Source organism: Saimiri boliviensis, chromosome 15, assembly GCF_048565385.1.
Source record: "Saimiri boliviensis isolate mSaiBol1 chromosome 15, mSaiBol1.pri, whole genome shotgun sequence".
Taxonomy (NCBI): domain Eukaryota; kingdom Metazoa; phylum Chordata; class Mammalia; order Primates; family Cebidae; genus Saimiri; species Saimiri boliviensis.
The window spans coordinates 75049807-75065517 of NC_133463.1; the positions used below are offsets into that span (position 1 = coordinate 75049807).

General features: G+C 42.0%; 1 pseudogene; it reads right to left on the reverse strand.

The window, feature by feature from the left end:
- Nucleotides 1–1781: 1781 nt before the first annotated feature.
- Nucleotides 1782–6942, reverse strand: LOC141581391 (histone-lysine N-methyltransferase SETMAR-like; annotated as a pseudogene).
- Nucleotides 6943–15711: the final 8769 nt, after the last annotated feature.

Here is a 15711-nt window from a genome sequence, read left to right on the forward strand (position 1 = left end):
CTTGCTAGGAGGGTGCTATGGTTTGAATGTGGATTTCCCACTGAAATTCATGTTGAAATTAGACGCCTCATGTGGTGGTGGTGAGAGGTTGGGCTCAGTAGGAGGTGTTTGTGTCATGAGTATGGGTCCTTCCCTACTGCCATTCAGCAGGGGCAAGTGTGTTCTTGCTCTCTCAGAAATGGATTAGTTCTGCAAGACTGCAGAACACATTAAAAGAGTCTGTCTTCTTTTTTTCTTTTGTTTTTCTCTCTTTTTCTCCTGCCATGTAGTCTCTTGGCATATACCTGCTCCCTTTCCACTTTTTGCCATGAGTGGAAGAGTGTGAGGGAGGCCCTCACTAGATGTAGCTGCCCAACCTTGAACTTTCCAACCACCAGAATCATAAGCCAAATAAATGTCTTATCTTTATAAATTAGCCTCACAAATTCTGTTGTAGCATAACACAAAATGGACTAAGACAGAAGGGAACTTACTTCCCACTCCTGATGTCCCCTTTTATGAGGAGGAAACTGCACTAGCAAAACCCAACTGTCCCCTCTGCTCTCTCCAGATAAGAAGTAACTTGAGGAAGTAGCAATTTGGAAGGAGACACTCTCCCTACCTTATCCCTTACCCTCATTTCCTCTTGAACTTGACCAATCTTAAAGCATACCCTCTGCCCTCTTTCTCCGTGCCCCACCTGCCACCAAGAAGTTTTAGTACTGAATGTTTAAGTAGCTCATCCATGGTCACATGCAGATTTGGAGCAGGTTTTACCTGACTCTGAATCCTTGGCCACTGCATTAGTTTTCTAGGGCTGCCACAACAAACTATCACAGTCTAAGTAGTTTAAAAACAGAAATGTATTTCCTCACAGTTCTGGAGGCTACAAGTCTGAAATCAAGGTGTTGGCAGAGTTGATTTCTCCTAAGGCCTCTCTCTTTGGTTTGCCGACGGCTTATTGATCTCCTCTGATATCTTCACATGATCTTCTCTGTACGTGTATCTGTGTCCTTACCGCCTCTTCTTATAAGAACAACAGTAACTTTGGATTAGGGCTCACTCCAATGATCTCACTTAACCTTAACTTCCTTCCTTTTTTCTTTATTTACTTTACTTTTCTTTCTTTTCCTTCCTTCCTTCTCTTTTTCTTTCTTTCCTTTTCGTTTTTCTTTTCTCTTTCCTCTCTCTCTTTCCCTTCCCTCCCTCCCTCCCTTCCTTCCTTCCTTGCTTGCTTTTCTGAGACAGGGTGTCACTCTGTCACCCAGGCTGGAATGCAGTGGTACAAACATGGCTCACTGCAGGCTTAATCTCCTAAGATTAAGTGATCCTCCTGCCTCAAGAGGTCCCTCTCATATAGCTTGGACCACAGGCATGTGCCACCTTACCTAGCTAATTTTTTTGACTTTTTGTATAGACTTAGTCTCACTTTGTTGCCCAGGCTGATCTTGAACTCCTGGCATTAATCAATCCACCATGTCAGCTTCCTTAAGTGCTGGGATTCCTAGTATGAGCCAACATGCCTGTCCCTTAATGACCTCTTTAAAGAGTCTGTCCCGAAAGACACTCAGTCATGTTCTGAGGTACTGGGAATTAGGACTCCAACAGAATTTGGGTGGGGGACACAGTTCAGTCTATAACAACCACACTGTTTAGTGGCCAGACAACATTGGGTATAAAAACAACAGAAGGTAAGGGGAAAAGTTCTCAGGAAAGTATAAATAAATGTCTTCCCAAGGTATTAATTTATAAATAAATAAACTGCAATCTGAGGTTGCTGCAGACGTAATTGCAACACATCTTTACCAGTCAAAATAGAAACCATTACAATTACAATCAACACATTTTTGCCAGTGAGAAATAAGTTTGTTTATTCCTGTAGCATAAAAATCCATGCTTCAGGAGTTGATGAACTCTTGGAAAGCATTTTCTGCATCCTGTTGGTTGTGGAAGCATCTTCCCTGCAAAAAGTTGTTGAGATAGTTGAAGACGTGGTAGTCAGTTAACGAGAGGTCAGGTGAATAGGGCAGATGAGGCAAAATGTCGTAATCCAATTTGTTCAACTTTTTTTTTTTTTTTTTTGAGACAGAGTCTCTCTCTGTCTCCCAGGCTGGAGTGCAATGGCACCATCTCAGCTAACCGCAACCTCCGACATCCAGGTTCAAGAGATTCTGCCACCTCAGCTTCCTGAGCAGCTGGGATTATAGGTGCACACCACCATACCTGTCTAATTTTTATATTTTCGTCATGTTGGCCAGGATGGTCTTGAACTCCTGACCTTAAGTGATCTGCATACCTTGGTCTCCCAAAGTGCTGGGATTACAGGAATGAGCCACAGCACCCAGCCTAATTTGTTCAACTTTTGAAGCATTGGGAGTATGACGTGCAGTTGGATGTTGTCATGGAGGATTGGGCCGTTTCCGTTGACCAATACCAGCTACAGGTGTTGCAGTTTTGGGTGTATCATCAGTTTGCTGAGCACACTTCTCAGATGTAATGGTTTCGGTGGGATTCGGAAAGCCGTAGTGGATCAGACCAGCAGCAGACCACCAAACAGTGACCGCAACCTTTTGTGGTTTTGTTTCGTTTTATTTTGTGAGACAGAGTTTCACTCTCGTTGCACTGAGTTTCGTCTCAGTGCAATGACGTGATCTCAGCTCACTGCAACCTCCGCCTCTCGAGTTCAAGTGATTCTCCTGCCTCAGTCTCCTGAGTAGCTGGGATCACGGGCACCCACCAACATGTCTGGCTAACCTTTCGTACATTTTTGGTAGAGACGGGGTTTCATCATGTTTGTCAGGTTGGCTTTGAACTCTTCACCTCAGGCGTTCTACCTACCTAGGCCTTCCACATTGCTGGGATTACAGGTGTGAGCCACCACAGCGGGCCAACAAGACCTTTTATTTGGTGCAAGTTTGGCTTTGGGAAGTGCTTTGGAGCTCTTTGGTCCAACCACTGAGCAGATTGTTGCTGGTTGTCTGTAAAATCCACTTTTCATCACAGTCTGGTCAAGAAATGATTTGTTGTTTTTGCATAGAATAAGAAAAGATGACACTTCAAAACAACAATTTTTTTTTTCCCTCAGCTCATGAGGCATCCACTTATGGAGATTTGTCACCTTTCCAATTTGCTTCAAATGCAAATGACTGTATCATGGTTGATGCTGAATTCTTTAGCAACTTCTCTTGTAGCTGTAAGAGAATCAGCTTTAACAATTGTTCTCACTTGGTCACTTCTACCTCTGATGGCTGATCACTATGCTCCTCATCTTCAAGGCTCTCCTCTCCTTCACAAAACTTCTTGAACCATGATTGCACTGTACATTCATTAGCAGTTCCCGGGCCAAAGGCATTGGTGATGTTGTGAGTTGTCTCTGCTGCTTTACAACCCATTTTGAACTTAACTAAGAAAATCGCTCAAATTTGCTTTTTGTGCATAGTCTAAAATAAACATCAAATAAACAGCAAGTAATAAGACGTTCGCAAAAAACATAAAGTGAGAAATGCATATTAAAATGATGTATAACATAACCACATTTATTTAAGAATGTACTCCAGTGTCAAACGGCCAATTTCAACAATGCGAAAACCGCCATTACTTTTGCACCAACCTAATATATGTGGGAATTAAGAGGAAGGAATTATCTCTAGCTCTTGAAGTGTGTCAGGGATTTGAGGAAGAAGCAAAATGTGCATCAGTGCTCTTAGCCACAGCAATCGAAACTAACTCTGGCTTCCATAGAGATTTTTGTTGTTGTTTTTTTTAATTCTGGGAAGAATACGAGGAGACGCACAGCATACAAGGAAAATACGAAGAGCATGTCTTGTGAAAAAATAAATAGAAGTTGTTCCAAGAGGTCTGGGTAGCAGGAACCGATGAAGAGCTCCTTCAGAAAGCCTATTCCAGAATGAATCTGTGTGTGACTTCTGCCATTACAGCACATCCCTTGAGAGTCACATTCCAAAGTCCCTTGCTAACTCTAAATGATGGAGTCTTTCTACTTACCACATAGTGCACCAGTCTGCCCACTCCCAGAGTGAATACATTAATATATATGTACATTTTAGAATTTCATCCACTTACTTATATATACTCACTTGCACTACTAAATTGAATTGAAGGTCTAGGTATGCTTAATAAGAGAGCTTTCTTTATTTGGTTATCATCAATATTCAATGAAGAATTTGGATCCACATAATCCACTTATCATAGAAGAGGAGCAAGTTCTAGTTTTTCCTCCTGTCAATTCACCTGGGCTTTGACAAGCTGAGGAGCCTTTGCATCCAGCTAAACTCCTGCAGGTGATCTCTGCTTTCCTGCCACTGTCAAGCCCACCAGGCAGGGGTCAGGCCCAACTCTGTGTTCACAGCAGCACTTAATCCATTATTGAAACTAGCAATGTGAGCAACTTTGTCTTATACATGCAAGAGGAAAGATCACAGCTCCATGTTTGGGGAAAGGGAGCTGGGATGGGTCAGGAGACAACAAGCTCTACATCAATTAATTTATCAGTTATGTATTGAGCCTCGACATATGTGTCCAGTGATAAGCAAGCCCACAAGTGAAAAAGCAAATGATGAACGAGCCAACAGGTACTTCTCAGGAATGCTTCATCTCTATAGCTTAGTAACTAAGACCTGAGAGCTGACATGTTAGACAAACCCAGACATCCTCAGGATACCGGTCCAGTACACCTTAGACTATCAAAGTCTTAAGAGCAAGGAAGGACTAAGCAACTGTGATAAGACCAGAGGAGAATGAGAAGACATTGCTACTAAATGGAATGTGGCATTCTGGATTGCCTGGTGAAAGAGAGAGAGGACTGTATTGTGGTAAATAGCATCCCCCGCAAAAAAATGCATTTCCAGCAAGAAGCTGTGAGTGTGACATTATTTGGAAATCGAGCCTGTGCAGATGTAGTCAAGTTAAAATGAGGTCACACTGGGTTAGGGTAGGCCATAGAAGCAATGTGAAAAGAGGAAAATTTGGATACAGAGTCACAGACATAGGGAAAAACAAGTGAAGATGGAGACAGTGATTGGAGCGACCACCTACAAGTCAAGAAACAGCAAGAACTACCAGCAACCATCAGAAGCTAGAAGATAAAATGCAAAACACCTTCCCGGTGCCTTCAGAGGGAGCATGGCCTTCCGGGTACCTTGATTTTGAACACCCAGCCTTAGTCAATTTTTGTACTCTTACTATGTCAGTTACTGCCCCAGTTAACAATAGTGGTCACATACACGCTCAGATACACACACACTAGTAAGTGTCAGTGCTTACTGTGTACAAAGACCTTCTTGGCTATTTGTACCCATTTTTTTCATTTGTTTTGTTTTGTTTTTTGTTTTTTGTTTTTGGTTTCTTTTCAGGGGGTCTCACTCTGTCACCCAGGCTTGAGTGCAGTGGTACAATCTTGGTTCACTACAGCCTCTGCCTCCCAGATTCAAGAGACTGAAACAACAGAATAAGTTTCTGTTGTTGCAAGCCACCCAGCCTGTGGTATTTTGTAGTCACATCCGTGGAAAACTAATATAAGGACATTAATGGAAAAATGATAAAATATAGATAAAAGCTGAGGCTCAATCAATAATAATGTACTGATGTTGATTTCTTAGTTTGACAAACCTACCACCCTGATGTAAGATGTCATCAACAGAGTAAATTGGGTGATTATGCCAGGATTCTGTGTGCTAACTTTACAAGTGTCTATAAATATAAAATTATTCTAAAAATGTTTTTAAAGTTTATTTTGGAGGAATAAAAGGCAACACACAGGCTATGTCATCTTTGAATGGTCAACTCCCTAAGCTTCGGTCTCTTCATGCGTTAAACGGAGATAATCATAGCCCTACTCAGAGTTGCGGGTTTTAAAATGCGATAATGCATATAAAGTGCTTAGCAGGTCACACCTTCTTCCATTTTGCTTCTGTCACTTGATCTGTTTGCCAGCCTTTCCAGAATCATGTCACAGTGAATTTGCCCAGTTCGTGCCCTCCTTCATTCTGTTGCTTAAAATATTAACAGAGAAAAGGACAGGACCCTTCCGGCTGCTGCTGGATTCAGTGGCAGCAATTCCACTGAACAAGGAGAGTCTTCCAATTCGCTGTGGATCCAGCCAACTCATGTGTTACATCTCAGGTTAAAATCTAGGCACCTCCCAAATCAGCATTTCCCACATGCCCAGTAACTGAGTAATCTTAATAAAAAAAAAAAAAAGTGGAGTTATGCTAGGCCTGATATGATGTGGACAAGGAAAAATTTTAAGTGACATAACATAATGGTTAGGTGGAGTTAGATTAACTAGATTCAAACCCCAGCTATACTGCTTACTGGTGGTGTGCTATTGGGTAATTCAATTACACTTTCTTAGCCTCACTTCTCTCATTTATAAAATAAAGACAAAAATAGGTTTTTCATAAAGTTGCTAAAAAGATTACATTTAAAAATACATGCCAAATGGTCGGGCACAGTGGCACCTACCTGTAATTCTAGGAGTTTGGGAGGCCAAGGTAGTTGTTTAAGGCCTGGAGTTTAAGACCAGCCTTGCCAACATGACAAAACCCCGTATCTACTAAAAATACAAAAATTAGCTGGGCATGGTGGCCCGTGCCTGTAGTCACAGCTACTTGGGAGGCTGAGGCATGAGAAGCACATGATCTCAGGAGGTAGAGGTTGCAGTGAGCCGACATCGCACCACTGCACACCAACCTGGGCAACAGAGGGAGAACCTGTCTTTAAAACAAAAAGGCGTGCAAAGTGCCAAGACATAGGTCTTTTCACACAATAACCACGCTGACATTTACTAGTGTGTGTGTATGTGTTAGTGCATACGCAAGCGCTGTTATTAACTGGAGCAGTGACTGACATAGTAGAAGCACAGAAATCGGCTGTTTGAGGATAAGCCTGGTACGCATGAGGGCACAAGGAACCAAACGGAGGCTGTGACTGGCCCAAGGTCATGGTGCAAGTACATGGCAAATGCATCAGTAGAATAGGACTCATGACTCCTAAGGCAGTGACTCTGCAGAGATCTTGGAAATAATCTAACTGCTTTTATTTTGTAAATATGGAAAGTGAATCCCAAAAAACCACATGGGATAGAGCCTATCCAGGGCACATGATTTATTAGTGGTAAGTATGACGCCCTATCCCATGTGTTTCAACTCCTGCTCCATGCTTTTCTCTGGCTCTCCTGAGTTCTCAACAGCACCTAATGAAGTCTATGCATCAAGCATCCAGTCTTCAGGCGAAGACTTGACTGTTGATACCTAGCATCTCAAAAGCCAGGGTCAGCTCTGAGAGCTGTCAGACCTTTGAGCAAGGACAGTGGAGATAAGGACAGTAAAGCCCAAGCAGCTTTGATTCAAACATAGCACTTGCCGAAAGACCTGTGGTTGTACCTTAATGTAAATACTGAAAAAAGCACAGTAATCCCAGAGATTTAGACAGTTTACATCCCGGCTAAGCAGTACTTTGGGCATGTGAAAGCACCAAGAATATTTCAGCCTAGGCTGGCCTCATTCACACTGTGGATGTACGAGAAAATCACTTCTTTCTGTGCTATAGTCAATATTAGAAATAACAATAACAGAGTTTCAAAGTGCCTTGTGGTTTTCAAAAAGACATTTTGACTTTTAGCCATTGTCTCATTTGAACCTCACAACAGCACTTCAGGTTATTATTATTATTATTATTATTATTATTATTATTATATAATGGCCCCTACATTATACATAAGAAAACAGGTCACAGGGCACAGTGGCTCACTCTCGTAATCCCAGTACTTTGGGTGTCCCAGGTGGGTGGATCACAAGGTCAGGAGTTCAAGACCGGACTGGCCAAGATGGTGAAACCCTGTCTCTACTAAAACTACAAAAATTAGCTGGGCATGATGGTGGGTACCTGTAATCCAAGTTAGGAGGCTGAGGCAGAGAATTGCTTCCACCTGGAAGGTGGAGGTTGCAGTGAACCCTGATCATGCCACTGCACTCCAGCATGGGCAACAGAGTGAGACTCCATCTCAAAAAAAAAAAAAAAAAAAAAAAAAGAAAAGAAAACAGCAGGGTCAGGGAGATAGAGTATTTAATATGGTCTGGCTCTGTGTCCCCACCCAAATCTCATCTTGAATTGTACTCCCATAATTCCCACATGTTGTGGGGGGGACCTGGTGGGAGATAATTGAATCATGGTGGTGGTTTCTCCCACACTGTTCTCATGGTAGTGAGTGAGTCTCATGAGTTTTGATGGTTTTATAAGGAGAAACCTGTTCGCTCGCCTCACTTTGCCTGCTGCCATTTATGTAAGACGTGACTTGCTTCTCCTTGCTTTCTGATATGATTGTGAGGCTTCCTCAGCCATGTGGAACTGTAAGTCTATCAAACCTCTTTCTTTTGTATTTGCCCAGTCTCAGGTATGTCTTTATCAGCAGGGTGGGAACAGACTAATAAAGTATTGGTGCCTTTATTGACAAATATATATGATCAACAATGATGATAAGGAAATTAGTAGTTGCAAATTTTGCTGAGCATGTATCTCTGCCCCAAACATGTTAAATGTATTTGTGGTTTAATTTCTGCACAACTCTGTGAGATGGGTGTAACACTGTCTAGTTTTATTCTGAGACACAGAGAGGTTAAGCAACTTACCTGAGATCACACAGCTAGGAAATGGAGGAGTCAAGATGTGATGTCAGGCAATCTATTCCCAGAGCCATTGTTTTTATTGTAAATTGTAGCAAATGTGGCCTCTTGCTAAACAATAAACTGTTAACTCTTATCCTTAAGGAACTCACAGGCTAGTTTGGGGAACCTCAGACATAAACTGGATCATTACAATTCAAGGAGATAAAAAAGATGATGCACTATCAGAGCAATGACAGCGGAGTGACAAAAATCAATATGTTGGATCTTGGATTGAAACCCAGGCCTCCTGACTGCATAGTCAATATTTGTTTATTCTTTCCTTTATTCAATAAATATTAGATTGAATATTACAACTAAAAAAAGTCATTCTTCTTCCCTGGAAGAAGCAATCATTACAGCCCAGAGAAAACATTTCTCAAAACACGTTAAGCCGATCACAGCCTTAGTTCCAATGTGAACACGTCAAGAGCTCATTGATCATAAACTGAAGTGAGAGCTAGACAGTTCTCCACTGCTTTAACCCACACCCCCGCCCTGACCACTGCCATGAAGGGGCACCAAGGAACATTTCTATAAACCTATTTAGCAGGGGTGCCCTGGTTTAATATAGCCTCAAGTTAAATTGTTTTCACGAATACAAGCTTAATGAGGGCCCCTTTAATCCCCTCAGCAATGTTCTTTTCAGAGGCTGGGTCTTGGCTCTACCAGGAGAACTGTGCTCTCTGGTGGAGGGTCTCCAGCTTAAGCCTTTTGGGGAATTCCAGGAATGTAGCAATGATCAGCACATTCTTTAGATGTAAATAGGGGTTTTGAACCAATCCTCACAAAAACATCTTTGAAAGATGTGGCTCAGATTTCCATACCTACTCCTTTTGGGGTCAGACATATCTCAGAATACACTTTCCCCAATAAAAATATTTTGGGGATAGGACAGATTAGCTTTTACTTTAAAAAGGCAAAGAAAATGGAGCTTTATTCCTAAAATAACTCTAAAAATTCTGCTATAAATTTCACTCTCAAGCTCAGAGTATGTGAGGTGAAATTATAAAATATGCCTGCTGCAACGTGACTTCCAAATATGGCTATAGCTCTTTCATTTTTTTCAAATAATCACAAGAATATCCACCTAGCCTATTAGCAGAAAGATGCAGACTTGAGACCTTTTCCAGCAATGGCTGTGTACGTGTGTCAACATATCCACTCCATTTAAGGGGAGTGGGGCCAGGGCTGTGGTTCTGATTCTTACTAGCAAGAAGAGAAAAAAACTGATGTTTGATCTGTTAACTATAATTTCTTCTCACTGCCACACTGTGCCACTATGAGACTGGTCCTGCCTAACCTGATATTTGATGCACTTCCACTGCTGCTGAGATGACCTTTTTGATCTAAGTCATTGATCAGAATACAGAAAATCTCTGTGGCGGATGACAAATGAAACGTTGCCACTTGAATCCAAAGCTTAACCAGGGTGCCTGGGTACAGCTTCAGCCACTACTTTGCCAAAGCCAGCTCTCCTGTTCCCCCTCCACTTAGAGCCTAGGAAACCTACCTGAGCTAGATTTCAGGGGGTGTTTCTGATCTTTTCTGTCACTAGGCGTCAGCTGGATCACCCTGGTCTATCCTGGCCTATCTTCCTCACTTGTTTCTGTCATTGGGCTTTTAATTCAAACTGTTTTTTTTTTTTTTTTATTTTTCTCTTCAGAGATCAGCTTTGCATGCCAGACATCTCAGTGAATGACACTTTGACCAAAGTTCTGCCCTTCTCGATCACCACTTTCCTCATGGAGACCTGTTCATTCTAAATCTATGCAACTGACAGAATCATCAAGTGACTCACCTGAACAAACATCTCCTTCAGGATTTCTCTCACTACCTCTAGTTCCAGAAGAGGCTGGTATTATTTTTCAGGAGCAGCAATATAATCTTGGTAGCAACAATATGTATTCAGAAAGCAGCAACTGTTTCTGAAGGGTGTGAATGAATGAGATTGGAAGCCTTTTCCTTTTACTCACAACACAGCATCATGTTTTCTCCTCAGAGTAACTAGAGTGGCATGGAATTGACACTGGATGCACCAGTCAGAGCAGAGAGAGAAGGCAGCCAGAGCGGTAGATGGCTTTGTCTATCTTCTGCGCTTCTGGCCTGGAAGCTAAGCAATTAGGAGCAAGTCTGCCTGTGCTTATTAACTGATCAGCTGAAGGTGACCCTGGGGAACAGATGAAGGAGATCAGAAAGGAGGCCCCAGGACTGGATTTCTACCCCAGCATAACTCTTGAATGGATTAAGCCAGCACCCCTCGAATGTGAACTCCTGAGACTACAGGGTGAGTGTGGTCGCTGCTGTGCACTCAGAGTACAAATTCATTCAAGAAAACTGCCCTGGCTGGGTGTGGTGGCTCAAGCTTGTAATCCCAGCACTTTGGGAGACCAAGGTGGCTAAGATCAGGAGTTCAAGACCGGCCTGTCCAACATGGTGAAACCCCATCTCTACAAAAATATAAAAATTAGCTGGGTGTGATGGCAGGTGCATGTAATCTCAGCTACTTGGGAGGCTGAGGCAGGAGGGTCACTTGAACCTGGGAGGCGGAGGTTGAGGTGAGCCGAGATTGTGCCATTGCACTTTAGCCTGGGCTATAGAGCCAGGCTCTGTCTCAAAAATAAAAATTAAAAAACAAACAAACAAACAAACAAACAAACAAACAAAAACCTGCCTTGTTTTTCTGAAAGCCCTGGGCCTTTACCTGTGTTTGTTCCAGAGGCCCAGGCAACTGCCCTTATCTGCTTGTCTTTTTCTAGGGACTTCTGGTCAAACAAATCAATTTAAAACATCAAGTGCTGGAGGAACACAAACACAGGTGGCAGGAGAGGCCGCAAGGTGCCAGGCTCTGCTTTCAGCTGCTCTGGGTTTCCAAGCACGTTCCAAAAATTCAACCCCCACTGCCATGGCAAACCTGCCTTTGATGAAACACAATGTACAATCTCTAATGTTGACACAGAACAGATGGGACTTTGATTTTTTAAAAAGTCTGTTCTTGATAGAAGAGAAATAGGCCTAATGGATTTTTTCTTTTCTTTTCCTTTCTTTCTTTTTTTTTTGATTTGGACTTCCATTTTTTTTTTTTCTTATCACACGCATACTTAACATAGAATCTTTCCATTCTCTCTCTGTTTGTTTTTGTCATGGGTTATTTCTGTAAGTAGGAGTCTCTGATTGATCAGGCCTTGCTTTTCTCATTAACCAAACAGGATGAAGGTTATTGGTCCCATGTTCCTTTTATCTAGGAAAAAAAAAATCAGTCATGGGAGCCACACATGAAGGGTGTCCTCAGACTTACAGGCAACAAGACAATGACTTATCTACAATGATGTGCTGAGTGACAGTTGAGCAGGGGGTACAGTACGGGGAGGTAGAAATTATCCCTCATCTACCCCACATGCTGTTGCAATCTAAATGCAGAATGGGCATGCCATGCAATCTCAGCCTCAATACAAGCCCCAACAGATTGCAGCCCATAAACCCCTCCTAAACACGCCTTTCAGAGCCGCCCCTGGTCACAAAGCAAGCCCTTTCCAAGCCCTCCATAACTTCTCAGAGCATCATCTATGCACAGGATGTTCTTGCAATTGAGGGAAGTCACCCTCACATGATTCCATTCCCATAACAGCAGTTACTACAGGGGCACATTGCAGCAGACACTGAAAGACAGATTAAGTCCTCTACATTAACTCCAAACTGTCTGAATAGATGATGATAGGCAAGCCAGGCACTCAATGGCTCAAGCCACATTATACCTTACTCTTATACTTTATTTCCTTCTAGTCTACAAACTCCTGGGCAAAGGGTGAAATTTAAAGAGAGAGAAAGAAAAACGCAGCAAGGAACCATGGCTCAGGGTAGTACGATGTTCTGCTCTGCGTTGAGAGTGGCTTAGCCTTTGGTTTCAATCAGACAGGCTGCTTCTAGGGCAGCTGGATTGATTCGAAGAGATAAAAGGCAGACTTGTGTGGAAGAGGGAGCACAGGTTTCAATGGTCCTCCCCAGTCCTGCTCATAGGCCCACCACTCTATAGGGGTAGCTGTGGTGGGAGGAGGGTGGAGGGAGATTTACTAAGTTACCAGACCAGTTAAGAATACACTCTGGGAATCTTACCCCATGTTCTCCTAGATTCCAATTTCTCCAACACAAATTAAATTCCCCTAACAATTATTCTAGAATAATCTGAAAATATGAATAATTCCCCAAACAACTATTTCACAGAAAAAAAAATAAGTTTATACAGAAGTCTATTTATATTTTTTATATATTCCACATGCATCGGCAGAGCATCCTCTTGGTGGGATTCCAAAACCCAATGTCATGGCGTGCAACAAAGAGGACACTTGTCCCTTTATTTGCCCTGTTGATGGTAAGTTTCATGGTGCATAATACGTGTTCAATACATGTTTTGACTTTTTAAAACGTTTGCTCCAAATGTCATGATTTAATTCATGAGCATTTAGTAAGCAAGTAGGATGTCCTCAACACTGATGACAACGATAATGATGTTAGTAATGAAGAGAAAACAAGATAGAAAAATAACCTGTGTGGAAAGGAACCTGTCAGTTTTCTAATGAGCATGCCTAGGTCAAGGGAGAGTGCCGGAGTCTGAGATCAAATCCCTCTTCTACCACTGGGCAGGAAGCGTCAGCAAAGCACGGTATGACCCATCCTCACTTTCTTTTTAACTGGAAATAAAGATTCCTCACAAGCTGTGAAAATCAAATAAGAAAATTGGATGAAAAAGTACTTTGTAAATGGGGTTATACAAATATAAGAAGGTAATTCCATTATCAATTGTAAAGAACCACATAGGCCTCTCAGGATCCGTTTAAGTCTTAAGACATCTTAACTACAAACAATCTATAAAAATGCAGAATAACCAAGAATGACCTATTCGTTTTTTTCATTGCTGCATAATACATGACCAAAAAATTTAGCAGCTTAAAACAACTCCCATTTATAATCTCACAGTCTGAAGGCTGGGAGTCCAAGCAGACTCAACCAAGTTCTCTACTTAGGGGTTCATAAGGCTGACATCAAAGCATCAAGCGTGCTGGGTTCTTCTCTAGTGACTCTGGGGACGAATTTGCTTCAAAGGTCATTTGAGCAGAATTTCCTGGCAGGACTTAACACCTTGAGGTCCCTGGAATCTCCCTGGCTGACAGCTGCATACCACTCTCAGCACGCAGGGCGTACTCTGAGGTCCTTCGCCCATCATCCTCTCCATCTCAGCAACAAAAAACCCACTTACATCAACGCTTCCCCCTCTGACTTCCTCTTCTGCTCCCATGTAGAGAAACTCTCAACTTTGTCTTTTTAAAAATTATTATTTTTTATTATTTTTCTCACTGCTTCTGTAGCCACTGACCTCTGCTTTGAAAGTGATTAGATTTAGGTCATCCAGAATAATTGCTCTTTTAACTAACTCAAAGTCTATTGATTCATAACATTTACTACAGCTGCAAAATCCCTTTTGCCATAAAACGCAACATAATTTCCTAGTATGATATCACATCTTATCCACAGAACTGAGGATTAAGACTGGATACCTTAGGGAGGTGGAAACATGATGACCTTATAAGAAGATACTATGTCTATTTAATAATATAAATATAGTATATCCCTCCCCTCATGAAGAGTTGGGGATAGAAAGGAGGGAGGGGAAAATATATTTTTTAAAAATTGGGGGATAACCTCCATATACTCTCCATGTCTAGCACAACTTCTAGCAAAATGTGGGTTAACATTGAACAGGGATACAAGACTTCCTGGAAGACATCTGCTTTTCAATCTCAGCTTTCATAAAGAAAATAATATTGAAATGCCCAACGATGATAGACTGGATAGGGAAAATGTGGTACATATACACCATGGAATATTACGCAGCCATCAAAAACGATGAGTTCACGTCCTTTATAGGGACATGGATGAACCTGGAAACCATCATTCTCAGCAAACTGACACAAGAGCAGAAAATCAAACACCGTATATTCTCGCTCATAGGTGGGTGTTGAACAATGAGAACACATGGACACAGGGAGGGGAGCACTACACACTGGGGTCCGTTGGGGGGAAATGGGGGAGGGGCGGGGGGGTGGGGAGGTGGGAAGAGATAGCATGGGGAGAAATGACAGATACAGGTGAGGGGACGGAAGGCAGCAAAGCACACTGCCATGTGTGTACCTATGCAACAATCTTGCATGTTCATCACATGTACCCCAAAACCTAAAATGCAATAAAAAAAAAAAAAAAAAAAAAAGAAAGTGTCTTTGTCTTAGTTAATTATACACTTTCCTTGCTGACTCCCGCCCCGACTGTGCTGTCTAGCAAAATGCCTAGCACATAGTGAGCCCACAATAAATAAAGTTGAGTGAATAAGTGAATGAATGAATGAATGAATGAATGGAAGAGTTTTTCACTTAGGCTTAACTGAAGGTATCCGCTGATATCTGCATACCATGCTTAGTTGTTTTTGGTTTTGTTTGTTTGCTTTGCAAAAAAAAAAAAAAAAAAAAAAAAAAAAAAAAAAAAAGTTGCAGGAAGCTCAGTGTTAAGATTTTGGTTTTGATTTTGCCTTTTAGGCACTTTTTTTTTTTTAAGTTTCTTCGGAGATTTGCTCCACTATCATCAACTTACAGGGAATAATGCTATTCTCACCCAGCATAAAGGGGCCAGGTCCTCTCAGTCTAGAGGGAGATTTGCCTAGATGGAAGGGGAGCTCTGCCCGAGGCAACAGAGGGCACCTGAGGAAGGGCCAATTTCCGAGCCTTCTTTTTGAAAGAATTTAAGAGCCTCACCAGTCTGCCAAGGAATTTGACTGCATACTGCCTAACAGGCTAGATTCTAGCTCAGCAAAAAGTAAAAGGCTCCTACCAAATAAAGCACTGAAAAATCTTCCAGCAACCATCCACAAAAATGACAATGCCTTTTCACTGCTTTTGTGTGTTTATTTTTATTTATTTATTTAGATGGTGTTTCATTCTTGTGGCTCAGGCTGGAGGGCAATGGCGTAATCTCAGCTCACTGCAACCTCCACCTCCCATTCAAG